We start from the raw sequence: 6,000 nt of genomic DNA, 5'->3' as shown, positions 1-6,000 counted from the left end.
GGTGTCTCAAGGAGGAGAGCGGGGGAGATGAATTCAGAGCCACCAGGGCTAGGGCCATACCCCTTGAAACCTTGCAGGCTAGGCAAGGAGTTTGCCTTACCATGGTAGAAGCTTGATAAATTTTGGTTAAATATGTATTTTATTTTGGTGGTTTAAGATGTTACTGGATCATGTGATGATCTGAGGTGGGAGGAACCCAATGTTACAATTACAACAAGGGTAGGGCCGCTGGCTATATGAAAACAACTTCTTTTAAGCCCCCCAAAAGAAATTCTAAAGGTTGCTACCCCCGTAATAGCTTTGCCTGATAGTGGATCCCTTCCTACCAAGGCTGCAACCTCTTCATGATCTGATGTGCCTGTGCTACTTCATTACAGTATCATTTTTGGCACTACAACAATGCTCCCTACTGTTCTGGTTTAATTGCTAAATAAACATAGGAGAGTTTTAACTTAGATGTAGAACCACATGTTATTGACAGCATTTTTGAATTTGATCTTTGTGATCTGCTTCAGGTGCCAGAATTGAAAGCGTTTTGTCTCTTCTAGCATTGTGTTCTCCTTTGTCACATGCCCAGGTCCTCCCTCTCATCTTATGTCTCCTGAGCAGTAGCCTCTCTGTTTAGTTTCAAATTTGTGTGTCCTTGGTTGACCTATCACATATAAATGGAGGCAGGAAAAAAATGAAAAGATTTTAAAGGTTTCCTGCTGGGATAGCGACAGTTCAAATACCATATTAATCAGAACAAGTAATGTTAGCTGCTGTAAGAGATGAAACTCAAATGTCAGTGATTTAATGAACTACGAGGTTGCTTGTCATTTGCTTCACAGCCAAATGCAAGTTGTTGGTGTTTTTCTGCTCCATGCAGTCATGCAGGAACCTAGGTCTTTCCACTGTGTGTCTCTACACTATCTTCTAAAAACCCTACACTCTTCACCTGGCTGACAGATTGGGGGTGGGGGCAGAGAGAAGAGAGATTTCCTCCACATTTCATTAGCCAGAACTCGGCTAGATGAGACCTCTGAGCTGCAAGGGTGTCTGGGAAATTCAGTTCTTTCCCACTAATCCATCAGTCTATTTATGTGCCAGTTACCACACTGTCTAAAAGGTGTGCTTTAATGCCTGGCAAGGCATCCCTACCTCTCAGACAGTAATGCTCTTCCTGCAGTTTTAAAATTAAGGGTTTTAGTATCACTTGTCTACCCCCACAAAGAAGCTTGTTGCTATTTTTCCTGGGGTTGTTTAAGCTTTATAAATTAATTCAAGCAAATATGCACCTGAGGAGGAGCATTGGCAACACATACCCCACCCTACCCCCACCACAAATATGGCTTTAATACATCACGTAAATCACAGTTTTGTCCCATGCTGCATAGGTAGGTGAGCCAGGGGTGGCTTGAAAACCATAAAGAATGTATTTGTTCTTAGGGGGACACTTTGCCTTAAGTTCCTTTGCCAGAGAGTTAATTCCCAGCACCTGAAAGGTGGGAAGGGCAGGAGAGGTCCCTGATACCAGTGGTTTTCTAGTAGTTGTGTGGTTACTTTTTTACATCTCGATCCCTGATCCTTTTGGAATTTGTTCTTGGGTAAGGTGTGAAGTGTGGATCTAATGTTATCTTTTTAAACAACTAACTAGTTGTCCAGAGCTATGTGTTAAAAAGTTCAACTTTGCCCCAGTAATTTGAGATGCCACGTTTATCAAATGGCACATTCCTGCATGTGCCCTGGTCTATTTTTAGACTTTCAGTTCTTTCCCACTAATCCATCAGTCTATTTATGTGCCAGTTACCACACTGTCTAAAAGGTGTGCTTTAATGCCTGGCAAGGCATCCCTACCTCTCAGACAGTAATGCTCTTCCTGCAGTTTTAAAATTAAGGGTTTTAGTATCACTTGTCTACCCCCACAAAGAAGCTTGTTGCTATTTTTCCTGGGGTTGTTTAAGCTTTATAAATTAATTCAAGGAAAACTGGAATCTTTATCATGTTGCCATCCTATCTAAGAACAAAGAACGTCTTTCTACTTGTTCACATCTTTTTTTCTGTCCTTCAGAGGTGTTTAATAAGGTTTTGTATATTTTTTGTTAAGTTTATATTTTATCCTGTTATTGTGAAAAGAATTTTCTCTACCTTAATATCCTTTAATTGATATATATAAAACATTTATATATGTATATTTTAAAGGCTACTGATTTCTGTATGCTAATTTTGTATCTTGCTATCTTACAAATTTTTTTTTTTTTTAAACATCACTATTTCTCAACCTGTTTTGTTATAGCGGTTGGTGGACTTTACTGAAAGAGGAATGAGTCTCTGGAAGTTTTCCTCTCTCGGTTTCTCATTTTTCTGTTTCCAAGTTGTCAGCTACAGAATAGCACCCCCCACCCCCTACTCTCTACCCTCACCTCCTGTGTATACACACACACACACACACACACACACACACACACACACACACACAGAGTCGGGGACTTAAACATGCCAACTTCTTGGTTTGACATAATTCGTATTTCTCAGTCTTCCCACTGCTGAGCCTCCTTCAGGCTGGTATAAAGAGATTGATTAGTGTTAATTTACCCACAGCTCTTACTTTCTCTTCTTCCCAGACTTCTCTATAGCTGCCCCTCAGTTCCCATTCCCCACATCTCAACCATCTTTCAATCTGCTAGGAATTTTCCCAGTAGCTCTAGTAGGTTAAGTCAGTACAGTAAGTTGCATCTGTCAAGGTTCTTTGATTGCAAGCAATGGAAATCAAATCTGGCTGATTTAAGCCAAAGGGGACTTCTTTGGAGGTTTGTTGTATTGCTCATAGAATGCACTAGACTGCAGACCAGGCTTGAAAACAACAGAATAGGGCCCAGGACAGGCACCAGGCCTCCCACAGCCCAAACATGCAGTCACCTTTCCCAGCAAGCAGGAGACTGAGTAGTCACCTCTTGTGCCTTCCATCCTGTGTGCTCTGGTCAAGAATCAGCCAGAGAGAATTCAGTGTCCTTCCTTAGGCCTTGGGCCAACCCCTTAGTCCATTGTTAGAAAAGAGAAAGTGTTGCCTGGTGGTCAAAAAACAAACAAATCAGAGAAAACAAATGTCCAGAGAGACATCTAAAGGACGGGAAGGAAATGAGGGGGAAATTGACACAGGCCTGTGGCGGAGTGTGGGTGAGAGATCCCAAGCATCCCAATTCCTGGTTTTCAATTGCTTTTCTTTTCTTCTTTTTCTAAAAAATTTATCGTTGTTGTTGAAAGTATTACAGATGTCCCCTTTTTCCCCCCATTGACCCCCTCTACCCCACACTTGCCTCCCACCCCAGTGTTTTCATATCTGAAACACTCAGAATCCACTGGGAATGAAAGGAGATGATGGAAATAGTGCCGGAGATGCAAAAGGAGAGATCTAACCTCTTGTTCTAATTCAGATTTCATCACCCACTTACTGTGCAACCTTGGTTGAGTCACTTCTCTGGTCTCAGTTGCTTCATCTACAAAACGATGGCTTTAGACTAGATGATGTCTGGGACACCTTCCAGCTGTGAAATATTCCTCAAGGCTTGACAATGTTGCTTGATATACAGAGAAATGTACATTTAACATTGTGTAAGGTAACATGAGCTCATAAGACACAGGTTCTCAGGTGTGTGGTATTGACAAAGGCAATTTGGAGGGGAGAGTTGATGGCCGTTTTACAAATAATCATAATACTACAGCTCACACATAAAGCATTTGCTAAATGCCAAGCATTGCTCTAAGCACTTTAATGTGTTAATTCATTTAGTCATCGCCACAGTACTATGACACAGATACTATTATTGCTTCCATTTTGCTGCTGAAGAAACTGAGGCACATAGAGTCTAAGTCACTTGCTCAAGATCACAGAGCTTATGTCCAAGAGCTGATTCCGACCCCTGGGTCGGTGCCCTTAACAAGCATATCACATGACCTCTCTGACCTAAACCAGCCCAATACAAGCAGACTAGGAAAATATGCTATTGTTTAGAAAAGCTGTGCATTGTGCTTCCTTCCACCCCCAACTTTGCCTAGATTATCTGGAAGTGTCTATACATATGTAGCAATTTCAGCATTGTTAGTCAACCCTCATCGGACTTTCCCTGCCTAAACATAACCACTGCCTCATTTGCCTTCAAAGGCCAAGCTCTAGTGTTAGGTCAGTGCACCTATTTCAAGAGAAGTTGAAAAATGTTTTTCAAAAAGTAAAATAGGAAGATACACGTGTATGACCCACCACTCTTACCTGCTAGCGGAGTCCATTTTATTTACATTTACAATGACCCCAATGGAATATTTTTCAGCATGTATAACTTTTAACTGCTCCATTAACCAGGTTAGTCAGTGGAAGAGTTTTTTCTTTACCACTGAGGGCAAATCTCATTATAATGATTGGGCCTAGTTACTAATTGCTGACATTCTGGAATTGCCAAATGCATTTAAAGAAGGTAGTATGTGGGTGGGAACCTGTGTTTTCATCTTTGTAGATTTGATTGTACTTAATGGCCTTTCCCAATAGGCCTGGTCCTGGTGCTTGACTACAGAGCAAAAATAGCCACCCGCAGAGTGATTGTTTCTGAGAGCTGGGAGAACCCTGGGAGACCATCTGGGCCAGTCCTTTCCCTGACCCACAGGAAGCTGAAGCCCTGAAGGGAAATATCAGCTGGAATGGAAGGAGCCTGACCCAGGAAATTCTACTGCAAGGGTGCGGGGGCCACCTCTCCCACCATCCCTCACCCCCTGCATGTCCTCAAACCCAATTGTGGCCACACCACTGACATTATGACTTTTCTAGATCAATGTCCCATGTACTCTGTTATTTATTTAATCTCTTTCTTTAAATCAACCCATGTTTTAAACTTCAATTCATTTATTTTAAAAGGTTTCTTTCAATAGGAAATGAACACTCACCACAAATTGAAGGTAACCCTACAAATAAATGAAGGAGAACAAAGCCAAGTGGTTTAAGCCTAGTGACGCGTGGCCGCCTCTATTAAATGGGGGTGAGCAAGTGGAGAGTATTACAAATCCGTAAACCCTCATGAAGGCTTTGCCTTTTACTCATCAGAAAGGTGAAAGAGAAGACTTTCTCACAGTGAAACTGAGTGTGATTTTTTAAAAAATATATCTTTATTGATTTCAGAGAGAGGTAGGGAGAGAGAGAGAGAAACATCAATGATGAGTCATTGATCAGCTGCCTCCTGCATGCCCCGAATGGGGATCAAACCCACAACCCACGCATGTGCCCTGACCGGGAATCAAACCCCGATCTCCTGGATCATAGGTGGATGCTCAACTGCTAAGCCACACTGGTTGGGTGAAGCTGAGTGGGATTTAATTCCCTGGATGTTAGACACCTGCATGCATTTCCCCAGCAACCTCAGTTTACACACCAGTCTGTAGGAAAGGAGACAGCACAGCAGGCAGACAGATGGGGCTCAAGGCTGGGTTCTGCCACTTCCCGAGGCCTGGCCTTGGGCAAGTAAGGGGACAGGTGCCGTTTCCTCAGCTGTGAAATTCCACGTTGGAGCCCATGCACAGAGTTCGCCGATGATACAGCAGTGCCCGTATAGCACCTGTTAATTTACTTCCTTTTTGACTCTAACTGATGTAACTTCTGCAGGGACCACAGAAAAAGGATTCAAAACCCACTGTTTTGTCTTTCGTGCATGACTCTGAGAGGCCAAGGAAAGGCAGAAAGGCGCCTTTGACACCTGCCCTTTTGGTACAGTTGTTTCCAGTGACTTTTGCTACCATGGCCTCATGGAAGAGTCAATGGAGGGCTGAGCCAACTCTCAGGGGCTTTTCTGCACCCACACACATTTTAGAACTTACACTTGAATTTAATACCCAGCAGTTCTTTCTCAATCATGAACCTCAGTGGCCCCAAATCTCCTACGCAGGGAGAATTTACAAAGAAGAAACCTGAGACTCTGTGGAAAAAATAAGGAAAGGGGGCCAAGCAGAAATGATTTGGGGAAAATTATAAATACATTTTGA

This window comes from Miniopterus schreibersii, assembly GCF_964146895.1.
Source record: "Miniopterus schreibersii genome assembly, chromosome: 10".
Classification (NCBI taxonomy): Eukaryota; Metazoa; Chordata; class Mammalia; order Chiroptera; family Miniopteridae; genus Miniopterus; species Miniopterus schreibersii.
This window is presented reverse-complemented; position numbering follows the sequence as displayed.